Source organism: Apodemus sylvaticus, chromosome 3 (assembly GCF_947179515.1).
Source record: "Apodemus sylvaticus chromosome 3, mApoSyl1.1, whole genome shotgun sequence".
In the NCBI taxonomy this organism is placed as follows: domain Eukaryota; kingdom Metazoa; phylum Chordata; class Mammalia; order Rodentia; family Muridae; genus Apodemus; species Apodemus sylvaticus.
The window spans coordinates 124,945,516-124,963,319 of NC_067474.1; the positions used below are offsets into that span (position 1 = coordinate 124,945,516).

Consider the following 17,804-nt stretch of genomic DNA (forward strand, 5'->3'; position numbering starts at 1 on the left):
GAAGACAACTCTGCAGTTAATGAGTTAAAACATTTTAAATCTACAGTTATTAAATATTTGTTATTAATCCTGTGAGAATGGAAGCCAACTTTCTCAATTCTCCAACTAGAACATCCACTCTACTACTTGTGTATGCTCCACATAAAAAAATATACTTAACTCCTTTGCGAAATAACAAGTGACCTGGCTTTGTATCTTTGCCAGACCCTTGTCTAACTGATCACTGTCTGACCCCTTGGAGTCAGTGTGGGCAAATGAAATCTGAAATATTAACTATGCAATAAGTAAACATTACAAGAAGTAAGGGACCCTCTACTGTATTAGCATGACAGTAGATTTCTTTCTCTAAAGAAATGCCTCTGGTTGTAGAGAAGGCGGTGGATTCAAGAAACCCAGAACTTTCCTATGCCTCCAGAAATCGGAATAAAATAAAATCTCAGGTTCATGATTACTGGGGGGTGTGGATGGCACAGAAAGACAAGGAAGGGTGGTGGTAAACAGTAGACAGAGAGGAGATAAAATCCAGAAATTCTGCACTTTCGATTAGGGAAATGAAGGCGACGGGGCACAGCTGGCAGCACTGCAGAGCCGCAGTGTGAGAAGGGGCCTGTGCAACGAGCTCACAGGACAGGGAGGCCCTGCTCCTCTAGCTTGCCTGCTCCTGCTGTGGGCGGGGATCATTCTAGAAGTCTTACATTCATGACCTTCATTCAGGGAGAGCAGAAGACCAATAGCTCCCAACTCCCAGCTAAATGAGTGACCACTCTGAGAGCCTGGTGGCAACGAGTACACACACACACACACACACACACACACACACACACACACACACACACAGAGAGAGAGAGACAGACAGACAGACAGACAGACAGACAGACAGACAGATCTATTTGAAAAATAGATTGAAAAATATGAGTCTTTCTGAGGAAAGGATCTGGGAGTGATTGTATCAGAGCACCTTTTGTTCAAATTCTTGTAGAAGGAGAGATAATGAAGTAGCTGCATAGGGCAGAGATCTTCATGGGCAGGGCACACAGGATCACTCTCGACCCTCTGGCCCACATGGCTTTGGTCTTGCTACTTTCTGTATTCTCAGAGGGTCAGAGAGACTTGGTGGAAAGTGGCTGCCGCCTTGGGATTTCTTGTGCCAAACCCACATAGGCTGGTGGAAGGGGGTAGGTAATGTGATCCTTAGTCTCGGTTGGTGGGGACAGTGGAGGGGGGGGGCTCCTGTGTGCTCTATGTCGGCAGGTCTGCACACAGAAAAACACTGACATGAATTCAGCCTGGAAACCAGCACAGCCACAAGGTCCTGGGGGAGGGCAGAGCTTTATCTGCAAATGTCCCTGAGTGGTGTAGTCCATTTGGACATCAGAGAGAAAACAGCTGCTTCCCACCCCCAGGAAAGTGCTTAAGGATGTCTGGGGTGGGGGTGGGGACAAAGAATTTCCACCCTCTTTCTCTTCAGGAGAAAGTTTGTCTAAAGTTTTTCCTCATTATTTCTACCAGTGCCCTCATACGATTGTTATCCTTTTGTTACATTTATTGTTATCCTTTTGTTACATTTATTTATTTCTTTAAAAATTATTTTAGACTTATTAGAGTGACCTTTAGACTTGTGAGTATTTTACCTGCATGTGTATATGTGTATATGTATACCGTGAGTATATCTGGCACTAGAGAGAGTCAGAAGAGGGCTTCAAATCCCCTGGGACTGGAGTAACAGAAGGCTTTGAGCTGCCGAGAGGGTGTTGAGGATCTAAAGCAGGTAAGAGCATTGGCTACTCTTCCAGAGGACCCATGTTCAATTCCTAGCACCTGTCTGGCACCCCACAACCATCTAACTCCAGTTCCAGGAGATCTAATGCCCTCTGCTGGCTTCCATGAGCACTGCAAGAGCATTGTGCATTGTGCAGACAAATACCCATATAAAAATAAACAAGAAATTATTTTTTAAAAGTTAGGTGAGGGGTGGCAGAACGCTTCAGTCGGTGAATGTGCTTGCCTCATGTACTTCCCACATCATGTATTGCACACACGATAATAATGTTTTTCTTTTAAGAGCTAGAAAAGAACCCCAACAATATACCTGGGCAATTCAGTAAGAAAATTGAGATTCTGGGGAACACCTTCTTAAAGTTTTAGAAACATCTGTTCCTAGAGGCACTGCAGATGTGGCTGCTGTGTCGCATGTGCATCAGTAGTTGGCAGAGAGGAGAAAGGAGATGTTTATCTAGACCACTTATTAACTGTTCATTGTGGAGAATGGACGAGTAGTGGACTAGAGATTAAATACCGTTTGCATGAAGGAATGTCCAGGAAGGGAAGCTTATTGGCTAAACCCTCAGAGTCTTTAGGCACCTCATTAGCATGGAGAACTCTGTTTTGGGCTACTTGACCAGTGGAGGGGAGCATGGCACACGCTCCAGTCCAGGAATCTGGCAGGGAGCAGGGAGGTGCCTGCTGCCTCAGGTGTGTTTCCGGGGTCTCAGACTCAGACCCGCTCTGCCTCACCAAGTTTCCTGGGATGGTCCACTGTCTGACAGCTTCACACCAGACCAATGAGTCATTACAATGAACATTTGCAAGCAGGGAAGTGTAGCTGCCAGTAACCACAATCGAACTGGGTACCTGGAAAAGAAGCCAGGGCCGGGGATAAATGGGAAGGCAGCGAAATAAGTATGGACACCAGAACAACAGCTGCCGTTCGAGGTGCAGAGTTTATTTGGTGACAATTTAAGGGTTATGGAGGTGAATCGCTTCTTTGCACAGTCGAGAATCGTCTCAGCGTGTGTTGGCTCCACACTGCTCAGCGGGTAGCATGCTTGATTCAGGAAACTGTATCAAGTCTGTATCAGGTCTGGCAGATCAACACTTCACCTTGATCCCAGCGCTCAGCCCAGGCTAGCACTAGGTGTTGGCTAGCAGTGGCTCCCAGGAAATAAACAGGAAGTTGCATTGTTCTATGGAGAACAAAGGGCCAGAACTTCAAGGGCTAGACCTGAGGTTCGAAACACCCCCCCCCACCCCCCCACCCCCCTATCCCCCCCACCCCCCGCTCAAAGGCTAGGGGAGGACACCAGGAAGTGTGGACAGAAGGGTATACTGTGAGATAATGCAACTCCCGAAATGATATCTTTTTTTCCTTTCATGGGGTCGGGAAAGATTGTAAGAGTGGAAAGGAGGTGAAAGAGATTGGGGGTGCATGAAGTAAAATTCACAAAGAATCAATAAAAAGTTAAGAATTTAAAAATAAAACTTTAACAAATAAAACTTTCTAAGGGACAGTAGAAGCCACACTATACTATATGAAGACAAAGAGAGAATAACAAAGGTTGAAGACAAGATCAAATAGTTTTTAGGCTCAGATAGCAATAAAAAGAAAAATAATTATAGCAATAACTTTCAAGAAATCATGGACACAAACCTAGAAACCTATGAAGTAGAAGCAGGAGTGATATAAATACTAAAGGCAGAAAATCTTTTCAATGTAATTATAGTGGAAAATTCCCCAAATCTAGGAAGGGACCTGGACATCCAAGTACATGAGACATCTAGAACCCTAAATAGACATAACTAGAAAGTAGCTTCATGGCACATTATAGTTAAAATACCAAGAGTATAAAGCAGAAAAATAATATTGCTAGAAGTAACTGAAAAAATGCCAAATCAACTACACACAAAGACAAAATTCATCAGAACTACATGACACCTCTCAGAAGAAATTCTAAACGCCGTGAAAGCATAGAATAATATTTTAAGCCCTGAAAGTAGATAATGATGAGCAAAAATTACTATATCCACCAAAGTTATTTTTTTTAATTTGGTTTTTTCGAGACAGGATTTCTCTGTATAGTCCTGACTGTCCTGGAACTCACTCTGTAGACCAGGCTGGCCTCGAACTCAGAAATCCACCTGCCTCTGCCTCGCAGAGTGCTGTGATTACAGGCGTGCGCCACCACCACCTGGCTAAAGTTATTCTTTAAAAGTTCTCCCCTGATAGTCACAAAATAAATCAATTAATTACCATCAAGCCATTACTGCAGAAGAGATGTAAAGGAATCCTATGCAGAGATGAAGAGAGATTGCCACAAACAGGAGGGTTCCACGAGGAATAAATTTCCCAAGAAGAACGTATGAACCATGAAATAATCAAATTACATAGTTTTAGCTCAGTAAAACAGGAAACTCCTACAGTGAACAGGAAGAAATAAAAGAACAAAGTATGTGAATTAACTAGAAAAACACAAAACACTCAACACATTTACAGGGATCAGCGAACACCTCCCAATCATAGCTTAAGTGTAAACAGTCTTAACTCACCAATGAAACGACACAGACTGAATGAATGGATTAGGAAACAAGGCCACTATTTGTTGCCTGCAAGACATGTATTCCACTATCAGAATACAGACCAAGGGGTAAAGGATAGAGACTGATATACCAGAAGCAAGTCAGAATACCTCTACTCACATCTGAAAAAGCAGACTTCAAGCCAAAATTAGAAAATATAAAGTCATTACATAGCAACAAAGAGACTGTGCATCCCTGTTTCACAAGGCAAACATTTGTGGACATCAAACAACAGATGGCTCAAGAAACAGTAGTGATAGAGTTCAATACCCTATGCTTATTAACACATCACTTAGACAAAAATAATAATAAAGCAGATAAAACTGCACCATAGGGAAAAGGATGGTGGATGACCCCCACACACGGGCTGACAAAGTTCTTAGGATATAACCTGGAGAAGCCTCAAAACAGCTTCAGAATATTTCTCCCTTAATTGGAGAAGTGAAATAGAAAACTTTTCAAAAGCAGAAGAGAAAATTCAGAGCTGGTGTCAGCAGGATTAGCTTTGAAAGGGGAGCTCCCTACACCCAGTAAAGAAATGCTGGCAACAGACGGGAAGTCAGAGAATAGAAAATCTTTACAATAGCAGATGCTCTAAAGAGCTGGGAATAAAAGCCACAGCCAGGGCAATAGCACCTTTAGTAGAAGGAAATGCTGGGAGAAAAATCTCACTCTCTTCACCAAGTAAGTTCTTGATGGAACAGGAGTGGGAAGCTACTTTACAAATACTCCCTCTACCCTGGCATCTTGATCTCTTAAGACCCTTTCCTATTCATACTCAGGAAGTTCAGAGCAAGTATCAGGAGACTACACATTCAAATCTAGCTTTTAGAATACCACTAGATTGCAGGAGTTAAAAAACAACAACCAAAACCCCTTGAATCAGGACCATGTAGCATCCCATGAGCTGAAAACCCAATGGTGAACTTAACACAGACTCCAACCAGAACACTGGAAATTGGAAAGGACCACACGAGTGTTGAAGCTAGCACTGGAAAACAAAATTCTGAAGGGATAACAGATGTGGTAGCAGATTCTGGGACTCCACTGGTAAAGCGGCTCTAATGACTGAATCAGAATCAATAATCCAATCAGCTAAAGGAAGACCTAGAGGGGAAAACCCATCACAGAAGAGCTAGAAGGAGTGAGATAGGCTTCTGTGAGCTGGGGAAGACACACTGAGAGACTCCAGACTGAAGCCAAGCTGTCAGGCCACAGCCTACACATAGCTCCACCCAGCTCCTACCCCCCTCCTTCTACATCTGTTCCTCCTCCTCTTTTAAAACCAATGGCAGTTTAGCAGGCTAGGTTGGCTCTGTCCTGTCCTTGCCTGGACACAGTGTTCTTCCTTTATTCATCCCTCCCCAACACCCCTTCCACCGAGTTCTACTTCTCAGCCTCCTTTATATTATTTAATTGCATACCCCCCCTTCAGTCTACCATTAGCAAAAATTCCCTCATCTTTCTGTCCTGTTTTGTTCCTAGATTCCCACCCCCCTTATTCTGCTTTTTCTTTTCTTTTCCTTTTCATTCCTATCCACAGTAAATAATCTATCAGACACAGAGCTTTTGGTGACCCTTTACTCCATAAAGTAATTGGCACTTAGGGGCCAATTGGTTTGTAGTTGGTCACTACTGTATTTTCATAATGGACCTACCCTTGACTGTGGTTTCAGGCTGTAGTTGTTTATCTGAGAGCATCCTCTGTGGGCTCTGGTATTTGAATACTTGATCCTCAGCTGTTGGCACTGTTTGGGAAACTTTAGGAAATGTGGCCTTGCTGGAGGAAGGGCAATTACCTAAGGTGGGATGTGGCCTTTCAAAGCCTCCCAGCATTCCCAGATGGTTGTCTCTTGATTCATGCTCATGGTGGAAGATGTGAGTTCTCAGCTGCCAGCTCCAGCCGGTATGTCTGCTGCCTGCTGCCGTGGAACCTTTGACATTATGGACCCTAAAGTCTTCTCAAATGGTAAGCCCAAACAAACTCCTTCATTTATATGTTATTGTGGCCATAGTGTTTACTATGGCAATAGAAAAGTTACTAATACACAGACAGACAAGGAGTTCTGAATACAGGGCCTGAACCACCACTCTAACAGAGAAAAACAACACCAGAATTCTACAACCCAGTCCCTCCTGATCATTGCAAACGCTTCTACTGCATGAAGAAAGGTGATCTAAATAAAAGTCAAATTCAGTTTGTAACCAAATCCCAGATGTACAAATCCCAACACAAAAACACAAGCATGAAAAAACCCAAATTTCCAACAAACTGACCAACCTAACAGTAATGGCCCCCAAAAGAATGACATGAACAAAATTCCTGCAACAAATCCAAAAGAATGGTTATAAGTATGTTCAAAGTAACCAGAACACACAAATAAACTGAATTAATTCTGTGAGAATACAAACAGCTGAACCAAACAAGGAAGTACTTACAATTCAACAAAGAGGTAGAAATAATGGAGAAAATCAAATTGAAAAGCTCAGTGGAAAGACCCACCAATAGAATAGGACTGACTCTGGAGGCAGTCCCCTGTGTCAGCGTGGATGCTGGGGGTAGCTTTTCCTAGCCTCAAGGCTTCTTCTTTCTCTGGGTCTGCTGGGATCTGTCACCTGTTCTACTTCTGCTTTAGTGGTGAAAATCTAGAAAAATTAAAGTAACTTTGGTGGCAAGATCTACTGTTTTCTTTCCTCTTCACTGTTAGGAAACTAAAGACTAGGAAGCAGATTAAAACTGAGAAGGTGGAATTCTATGTTACACAAACATTTATAACCAGTACACTACTTAATAGATATGCAGTATGAGAAGGTGGCTGGCCAGAAAAAAATGAAAGAAAGCAGAGAGAGCATAACTTACAACTCTTTAAAAGTATTGTTTCAGATTGGCCTCCAGTTCAGCTCACCCTTTTAACGGAGACCTGGGGAGGTGGCAGCTTACCATTGCTTCAAGAAAGGAAGGCTGGGGATCGAGAGATAGCTGCTGGTTAAAAGCACTGGCTGCTCTTTCAGAGGACCTGGGTTTACTTCCTAGCACTCACATGGTGGCTCAGAACTGTCTATTACTGCAGTCCCATGGAATGTGACACCCTCTTCTGGCCTCTGAGGGTGTCATGCCTGCATGCAATGCCCATACATAAATATATATGCATATGTGTATATATATACATGTGTATATGTATATATGTATATGTTTGTATGTATGAATGAATGTATATATGTATGTAAAACTCCCATACATGTAAGATATAAACAAATACATCTTTAAGAAAAGGGAGGCTACAGCTGTGTGCCATCAGAAGCATTTTTGTGCATGGAGCTGGAGTGGAGAGGTTGGCACGATTGTTAATTTATCCCGTAAGAAGTCTCGGCAGTGATTAAGGTACATGAGACCAACAAAGAAGAAAAGCCTGGTCCGTAGTTTCAATGACAAGATACTAGTGGTTGTTACACAAGCTACACATGCTCACAATTTGGAATGATGCTGACTAATGGTTTGTCACATATGCCATTTATGATGTTGAGATATTTTCTCAATATTCTGAGTCTCTTCAGGACTTTATCACAACGAAGGGGTGTCGTCTTTTGCCAGAGGCCTTTCCTGCATCTGTTAAGATGATAGTATGATTTCCATCCTGATGTGATGCGTTGCCTTTATTGATTTTCAGATGTTGAACCATCCCTATATCTGTAAAAAGATGGAAAAGGTACTCCAAGCGAATGAGACTAGGAAATACGCGGGGATCCATCCCTTTTCTAAAACCTGTCAACAGACTTCAAGGCCAACTAGTCAGAAGAGATAAAGGTCACATACATCCACTGCAGGAAGAATCCATCAATTTAGAATTGTAATTCTAAATATGCATGCACCAAACATGAAAGCATTCAATTTTATAAAACAAAACAAAATAAAACCAAAAAAAACCCTACTATACATAAAGTCACAGATTAACTTCAAGAGAGCAATAATGGTTGACTTTAATACTCCTCTATTCTCTCCTGTCCTCTTCTCTCCTCTCCTCTCCCCTCCCCTCCTCTTACCTCCCCTTTCTTCTCCCCTCCTTGCTTTCCTTCCCTTCCCCTCCCCTCCTCTCCTCTCTCCCCTCCTCTCCCCCTCCCTTCTCCTCTCCCCTAATCTGTCCTCTCTTCTCTTCTCCTCTCCTTTCCTCTTTTCTCCCCTCCAGTCCATCTCTGTTTCTCTTTCTCTCTGTTTCCCTGGCTCCCTGTCTCTCTGTCCCTCCCCTCTCCCTCCCCCTGCAGCCCCAGGCTCCTTCTGTGTCATCAAGACTGAGCTTAAACTCAGACTTCTCTGGCTCGGCTTTTCAATGTTTAGTTACTATTTCCCGAATGGGGACGGTATCCTTGTGAAACACTTCACATAGTCGTGCTCTTGAAGGCACGCCTGCTTCTAAGGCTGTTTCAAATGCTACCTTCTCTACCAAGCCACCCGAGTTTTAGCAGTTGGCCTTAATTCAGCTCCCCTCTCCTGCTTTTACGGTTTATCTAAGGCACCATCAGCCTATCTCATGAGTACATCTCCTCACAAAGTCACATAAAACCAGAACTGGAACCTGAAAAGCACTGGCAGCAAGAGAGGCAGTCTGATCACTCTCCCTTAATTTCAGCTGGCCTCCTCCCAAGGGCCCCTAAATAAATACACAGTCTAAAAGCCACCACACAACTTGCTTGGGCAAATTCAGCTTCAAGGCAAATCCACTAAACCTCACACCCAATGCGAATGTTTATTTTACACTCCCTTTCCCTGAGGAGCTAGGAAGCTTTCACAGTCACGCAGGTCCTTCCCACAGGAGGGGAAGGTATGTCTTCACAGGTATGTTTCTGTGTCCTCCAGGGTCCTGACTGCAATCCCTCAATCCCTCCCTCCCTACTCCTCTCTCTCTCTCTCTCTCTCTCTCTCTCTCTCTCTCTCTCTCTCTCTCTCTCTCTCTTGCTGTGCTCGAGGGAAAACAAAATTCCCTCAAGAATCAGGAGGAGGCTATTGGATATGTGCATGCTAAAGCAAAGTTAGCAAATGATGGGTTTAGAATTTAATTCAAGATCAACAGAGACAGATGCCAATTTAGCATTGAAAAAATAATCTAAAATTTACACTACTGGGAATGTAAGCCTGAACCAACAGGGAGTGAATGACAGGAGGATGTGTCTGAATGAAGTTGCTCAGTAGGTAGGAGGGGGTGGAGGGGGGGGGGAGAATGTGTATGTTTCAAATAAATGTAATGTCATTTTACAATATTTAATCTGATATAATGACCTGAATATGATACTGAGTGTAGATCAACTTTATACCCGTGCATTTTCTTTTCTTTTTGATTTTATCTCTTTTGAAACTCGTCACCATCGCTCACCAATTTCAACACTCCACAGACAACTTCTGATTCTTTCATGGCATTCTGGGCTTAGCCGCTGTGTTCAATAGCTAGGTGGAACTCTTTGAAATTGTTCCGGAGAGACCATCACACAGCGGTGTCTTACTCTTGTTCTCTCGTAGTAGGATGAAAATGCATAAGACTTGTGGCTTTTCCCGAATAAATTCTCAAGGCGCGACTTCCAAAATGCACTCTTTATCCCTAAGTCCTATTCTTTCCCTGTCAACAATCAAGCCTCCATTCTCAACCATTTGACTCTTTTGAGCTTTTGTTGATATCTGTTCATTAGAGATCAAGAGGCTTGAAGGACGTTCAGTAATATGTTCATTTCAGGGTGAGCTCTTGTAAATTGTTTTTCTGAGACTGTTTGTCCAATGTTTCTTTCAGTAAGCTCCTCCCAGGACTCAGTAGCAGTACTGGCCCAGCGCGCATGAGAAGCATCCCTTCCACAGCTGCCTGTGTTGAAAGGGGTCTCCAGTTCTTGGTGCTATTGAGAGGAGCATTATGTTTTTATCTTTGTCAGTGAGTTAATCCATTGCTGATTTTTGATGAGTTCATAGCTGAATAGATACTAATTGGAAGAAGTGGGTCACCGGGGCATGCCTTCACAGGGAACATCTCACCCTCCACCCCCCACCTCCTTCCCGATCGATCATTCCTTTCCCTCCCTGCTCCTTCCACCACAAGATGAACAGCTTTCTTCTTCTGTGGCTTCCTTCTCAATGTCCTGCCTCATGGTGCTCAGGCCCAGAAGCCACAGTGCTAAGTGAAGCAGGATAGAAAAATAAGTCTTTCTTCTTCTTTTAAGTAAACTTCTCAGGTATTTTGTTACAGCGCCAACAGCAAAAAATGACAAACCCACCTGTGAGAGGCTGGGTCTTGGGTGACCTTGGATGGTGATTTCCATCACAAACAATAACTACAGCCTCTGTGACATGCTTATATAAAGCTGTTTTTAAAAAAATAAATCCGTTTTTCCTTACAGCCTCTGCTCCCAGAAAGATGACTCTGAGAGTAATTATTTATTATTAAATGCGTTGGCCACAAGCTTTGAATCATTCCCTGTCTGGCTCATTACTTACTTAACCCATTCAAACTATTCTATCTTCCTTCAGTCCCAGCCCATTTCTTCCTTCGTGTCTCTTCAGCATCCCTCTCAGCATATCTCTTAAATCTCTCCCTGAGTCTTTCCCATGCATCTTCTTTTATTCTCTCACAATTTCCCAGAATCCTCTCTCTTCCTGCCAGTGGCCCGCCTCCTATTTCCTGCCTTAGCTCATTGGCCATAGACTTTATAGACAGGTGTTGCTTGTGAGAGTGTCTCTCTTCAGTAACCATTCTAAGATACTCCTCTTTGTTTCCTTGTTTAACACATAAAATGGTTTTGAATGAACCAATTTGGTATATCATAAACTTTTAATAGTCCCAAACTCTCCTGAATTTGAGTTTTAAAATGTTAGCTGAGAACAAACCTATTTCTCATAGTTGGTCTGAAAGAATTGTTTCTGACATTTTGAAAATAATTGGCTTCAGTGGGTAGACACTTGGCGCCAGGCCCAGCGATCTGAGTTCAATCTTTGAAATCCACATGGTGGAAGGAAGGAACCTATTCCCACAGGCTATCCTCTGACTCCACATGTGTGCTGTGGTATAATCGCACACCTACACAGAGCAAAAAAATAGATGTGATTAAAAAAATAAAGCAGAGCTGGCTAAATTTAATACTGAGGTGTTTATTGATTTCCTTTATTTTTAAGGACTTTTCTAAATACGTCCATGACCCAGGTATCATCAGCTCAGACTGTCAGGATTATTAAAGTATAATCCCAATATATATATTGGTTTTTTTTGGATTTGGCTTTTTGAGACTGGGTTTCTCTGTATAGCCCTTGCTGTCCTGGAACTCACTCTGTAGACCAGGCTGGCCTCGAACTCAGAAATCTGCCTGCCTCTGCCTCCCAGAGTCCTGGGATTACAGGCGTGCACCACCACAGCCCGGCTTAATGGATATTCTTGTCATCTACCTTATTTTACAAATGTATATTATTATTATTTTAAATAGAGGGTCTCTCTATGTAGCCCTGGCTTTCCTGGAAGTAACTCTGTGGTCCCTCCTGCCTCTACTTCCCCAGTGCAGGAATTACAGACACTGTACAAACACACCACTACACTTGGTTTGTAATTTATAATCTGATATTGTTGTGTTGCTTCACGTTGTATAATGCCTTTTTATTATTAAAGGAGAACTGACTTTCTTTATTGTTTATTTTCTGTAAGCCGTCTTGCTTGTTTGTTTGAGACAGGTCTTCCTATCCAGCACAGGCCTGCCTTTCAGCTTCCTGCCTCAGCCTCCTGAGAGATGGGATTACAGGAGTGTGTCACTCCATCTGGCTCTGTAAATAGGCATTTTAATTTAATTGGCGGTTTCTTTTGTTTGCTTTACAATTTCTAAACTATTCCTAGGGAAAGGTTTTGTAAATGACTCTTTGTCTCATAGTTTGTGTTGAATTCCCATCTGTCCTAATAAAATCTCCCAAATCTTTAATGAATTTAATCTTTGAAGAATGGTCTGCTTTGAATATGAAAACAGTAGCGAACATTGAAGTAATTCAGTTCCACTCTGGTCCCTGGTCTCTTTTATCTGTTATGGAAAGTGTCGGGAAGCAGACCCAGAACATGAAGAACAAAGCAGATCTTTTAAATCACCTATTTTTTTGCATTATTAAATCCTTAATTATTATGATACTTTTTTTATTTGAATTCTTTTTGTTTTTTATTTTGTTTGATGTATATGGGTGTTTTGCCTGCATGTAGATCTGTGTACCACATGTGTGCCTGGTGCATGAGGAGGCCAGAAGAGGCAGACTGGTTCCCTAGAACTGGAGTTACAGACTGTTTTGAGCCACCGTGTGGGTGCTGGGAATTGAAACCCTGGTCTTACTGAAGAGCAGTCCTAACCGTTGAACCACCTCTCCAGTTCCCTCTCTTTAAAGTATATTTATTTAAATTTATTAAAATTTATTTTTATTTTATTATGTATGTGGGTGCTCTGTCTGTGTGTGTGTATCTGTACCACGTGCTCACAGAGGCCAGAGGAGAGACTCTGACACCTTGGAGCTGGAGCTCACATGTGGTTGTGAGTCTCCATGTGAGCACTGAGAAGTGAACCCTGGTCCTATGGAAGAACAGTATATGCTCTTAACCGTTGAGCCCTCTTTTAGGAAAAAAAAAAAACTTTTTTATACAGTCTCACCGTATAGCTCTGCTAGCCTGGAACTTGCTATATAGATCAGGCTGGCCTCAAACTCAGAGATCCACCTGCCTCCTGGGCGCTGGGGTTACAGGTATACATCCTCTGGCCCAGCTGTGACTTTTTTCTTTTAATTCAAAGAAATGGTAAAAATATTGGGAAAAATATTCTAAACCATGTATAAGGAGATTAACTACATGTATAATACAGCTGTCTAATGGAAGTCTGAATCCATTAGCTTAATTTGGGAAAGGCTTCAAAATCACCTCTTCAAAGGCAAGTTGTAGGATTTCCTGCTAAGGAGTGTGAGGGTCCTGGGACTTTGTGCAAGAGGCGCTCAGCAGGGTGCCTGGCACTCGCCTTCTTAAGTGCTTCTCTTCAGCCTCCCTGCACCTCAGAGCAAACTGAGATCCCTGAAAATTTAACTTCTGTCCTCTGCTCTTTGACTAAAATATGCTTTATTCTGATTCTTACTTCAGGTTTTCCTGCTTAATTCTAGCTATACCTTTTCTTTGAAATGTTCAAAGCCTTGTCCTTATTCTCTCCCCCCCACCCCAGTAATTTGCTGTTACTCTCTGCCTTCAACCCCAGATCTATCCATTCCCCAGCCCCAGTCAGTATAAAACCTTACAGTCCACAAACATAACAGCCCGTCCTCGGGGTGCAATAAACCCTAAAAGTGCATCAGTCATAGGATCTGAAAACAAAAAGCCTTTCGGTTCAAATTAGACTGAGAACTTATCAAATTTGAGAACTAAACAAGATGCTTTAACCTCTCTTGAAGCCATATACACAATGATTCTTAGAGTTAAACGAAGTAAGTGTACAAAGCATATACCACCCCCCCCCACTGGCATGTGTTAGACTTAAGTAAAATCACTTAAATAACTTAGTTTTTTTTTTTTTAAAAAAAATGTTTATTCACTTTACATCCCGATCTCCCCCCTCCCACTCCCCTCCATCCTCTCCTCCCAGTACCATCCTTACTTATCCCTCCCATTCTCCTCAAAGAAGGGGAAACTCCCTTGGGTGCTACCCAGCCCTGGGAGATCTCTGTCCCAGTAGGCCTAAGTACATTCTCTCCCTCTGAGGTCCAACTAGGGAGTCTGGTTATGGGAAGGGGATCCAATGGCAGGCAGCAGAGTTGGAGACAGCCTCTGCTCCAAGCTGCACATCTGCTACAAATGTGTAGGGGTCCTAGATCCAGGCCCTGCGCGCACTTTGGTTGGTGGTTTTGTCTCTTTGAGCCCCCATGGGCCCAGGTAACTTAGTTTTCTTTCTTTCTTTCTTTCTTTCTTTCTTTCTTTCTTTCTTTCTTTCTTTCTTTCTTTCTTTCTTTCTTTCTTTCTTTCTTTCTTTCTTCCTTCCTTCCTTCCTTCCTTCCTTTCTTTCTTTCTTCCTTCCTTCCTTCCTTCCTTCCTTCCTTCCTTCCTTCCTTCCTTCCTTCCTTCCTTCCTTCCTTCCTTTCTTTCTTTCTTTCTTTCTTTCTTTCTTTCTTTCTTTCTTTCTTTCTTTCTTTCTTTCTTTCTTTCTTTCTTTGATTTTTTTGATTTTTGTTTTTTTGGAGACAGGGTTTCTCTGTATAGCCCTGGCTGTCCTGGAACTCACTCTGTAGACCAGGCTGGCCTCAAACTCAGAAATCCTCCTGCCTCTGCCTCCCAGAGAGCTGGGATTACAGGCATGTGCCACCACCGCCCAGCAACTTATTTTTCTTAAGCAGCACAAATGATTACAGTTTTCTTTTCTTTCTCTGTATTCTTTCTTTCTTCCCCCCTTTTTTTGCATTTCCCCCTTAAAACATTTATATAACACGAAATTAAGAGTAAAATGTTCTCTCTCCCCAAATTGTACACACATGCACACATGCACAATCATTTCCTTCTCCACTGGTAACAGTCTGCTCTGCCATTCTTCCAAACTGATCCTCCTTTATCAGTCACCTTAGCTTGGGTACCATTTCCTCTGGAAGCATCCTCTGACTCTCTCGGCCACTGTTAGCTTTCCCCTTCTATCTGCTTCTGTCAAACCTTGAGCTAGCTCTATCATAGTATCAAAACACGTGGGGTACAGATGTACCCCAACCCCAGGCTCATGTGGTTGATATTTCTTTCCTATCTGGTGGTTTGGGGCCTTGCGGCCTGGCAGAAATGAGTTCCATGGAAGTCCCACCTGCCTCTGGCTCCAGCTCCCAGCACTTTGTTTCTTTGTGGGCTAAGGTGTGAGAGCTGCCGCCCTGTGTGCCCATTGCTGTGGCTCTCAGTGCTCTGCCCGCCTCATCATGATGGACTGTATCCTGTGGCACTGGGATCCAAAACAAACTTCAGTTGCCCTAAGCAGCTTCTGTCTGTTATTCTGTCACCTCAATCAGAAAAGTAACGAACCTGGCTGTGTTTTAGGTGTTTGATGTTTTGCTTATACCTGGCCTCAATTGCAAATGTCCCAAATGGGAGATTTCTTTCTAGTCTTTATATCTCCAGTTTGTCAGAGTGCTTCATAGATTAAAAAAAAAAAAAAAAAAAAAGAATAATCTCTCTCTATGGTCTATTGGAAGCACATAAAAAATTCCACAAGGGTATAGGGTTATTGCTCAGTGGTTGAGGTGCTGGCTGAACAAGCTGGAGGGTTGGAGTTCAGATCCCCAGAATTACATCAAAAGCCAGGCCACTTGTGGTCCCAGCACTCAGCAGTCAGAAACAGAGGATCCCTGGGGCAAGTCAGCTCTCTTAGTTAGGGTTTTTATTGCTGTGGAGAGACACCATGACCTTGGAACCCTTATAAAGGAAAATGTTTAATTGGGGCTGGCTTACAGTTTCAGAGGTCCAGTCCATTATGGCCATGGCGGGGGAAGCATGGTGGCATGTAGGCAGACACGATGCTGGAGAAAGAGCCGAGAGTTATACATCTGGATCAGCTGGCAGCAGGATGAGACTGTATGTCACACTGGGTATAACATACATATCCCAAAACCCACCGCCACAGTGACATACTTCCTCCAACAAGACCACACTTACTGCGACAAGGCCATACCTCCTAATAGTGCCATTCCCTATGGGCCAAGCATTCAAACACATGAGCCTATGGGGGCCATACCTATTCAAACCACCAGACCAGGTAGCCAGATTAGCCAGAATTAACAAGCTTTGGGTTTAGGAAAAGAGCCTGCATCGATAAATATAGTATATAGTACAGAGCAACTGAAGAAGAAACCCAATGCCAACTTCAGGCTGCCACATACATGCTTACACATACACACACACAAAGGAAGGAGAGGAGAGGGGAGGAGAGAGGAGGGGAGATGTGAGAGGAGGGGGGGCATTTGCTCGTTCCTCATTCTTCCAGGAGTTTCAAGTGAGAGGCAAGGCGCTGACCTTAAGCCTCCCTCCCCCACCCAGTGGACTCCACAGAAAGGAAGAAAGAAAGCCAGAGTGCCAAAGGGTGCCTTGTGGTTACCTTCGACCTGTCAAAGGAGAGTCCAAGCCAATCTCCATCAGAGAAAGGAAAACAGAGACTTTTAAACCCCAGAGAGTTTGAAACTTGCTAGGGCGGCAGAAACAGAGAGGGGGAGGCAGGCTGGGGCAGGGCAGGGGTGCTGGGAAGGTGACCAACACAATCAAAAGGGCCTTAGAGAGTTGAGCACTTTGGTGACTTGGCAGCGCCTTGGAGACTGGTTGAAAAGCACCCAGATTTCCTCCTTGTGCTGGAAGCTGGCTGAAGTGGGGAAGATGAGTTCCAGGAGGAAATGCCACAGCTAACAAAAGGCTAAAGCCAGTTCTTGTGAGCCGAAACCTGGGGTTCAGATCAGAAACTCTTGTTTCTGGGGAATGGTTGACCCCTGTCACTTGGCTGATGTAGACAGGAGGAGACCCAAACTCCTCTTAGTTAATTTTTACAGTTTGCCGTCTGGGCTCAGGATCAGCACAGATGACTGTACTGGCTGGTTTTGTATGCCAACACTAAACAAGCTAGTCATCACAGAGGAGGGAGCCTCCTTTGAGGAAATGCCTCCCTGAAATTCAGGTGTTAGGCATTTTCTCAATTAGTGGTCACTGGGTGAGGGCCCAGCCCACTGTGGTAGTACCATCCCTGGGTTGGTGGTCCTGGCTTCTATAAGAAAGCAGGCTGAACAAACCAGAAAGCAGCATCCTTCATGGCCTCTGCATCAGCTCCTGTCTCTAGGTTCCTGCCCTGTTTGAGTTCCTGTCCTGACTTCCCTTAATAACAAATAGCAGCATGGAAGTACAAGCCAAATACATCCTTTTATCCCCAACTTGCTTTTTTTGGTCATGGTGTTTTTATGGCAGAGATGGAAACTCTAAGACAATAACCTTCCTTGGCAGCTCATCAGACCCAATGGATTCTCCAGTCTTTTCAAGTCCCTGACCTGGAGAACTTCCCATGTCCCTCTTAGGTGATTAATGGCCAGAGTGAGGAGCGCCAGTCTGGGTCCCGGAGCACAAGGCATAATTTAGTCACTTACTATTCACACTCAGTTTATTTTAGCTTTAATTTGGAAGCATAAAATTGCTTTGTGTGTGTATCAAAATACTGGGGAAAATTAAGGGTTAAACAGTCGGCTTTGGGTTTTATCAACTTTAATTTCAGTAATTTTATTTTCAGTCAACATGTAAGAATGAGCAATGAGCATCCATGTACCAAATCTTGAGAAGTTAAATGATGGTTTTTGTCCTCAAAGAACTCTCAAATTAGGTAAAATACTCAATATGAGTATATCAGAGTGCTCTCTCTCTCTCTCTCTCTCTCTCTCTCTCTCTCTCACACACACACACACACACACATGCACATACTCACTCTCT

General features: G+C 43.3%; 1 protein-coding gene and 1 pseudogene across 1 annotated transcript in view; one reads left to right on the forward strand and one right to left on the reverse strand.

Moving 5' to 3' along the window:
* The window catches only part of C3H1orf185 (chromosome 3 C1orf185 homolog), a 65,606-nt gene that overhangs the window by 29,677 nt on the left and 18,125 nt on the right, over window positions 1-17,804 (reverse strand). The window lies entirely within an intron of this gene.
* LOC127681979 (uncharacterized) lies at window positions 2,151-2,258 on the forward strand (annotated as a pseudogene).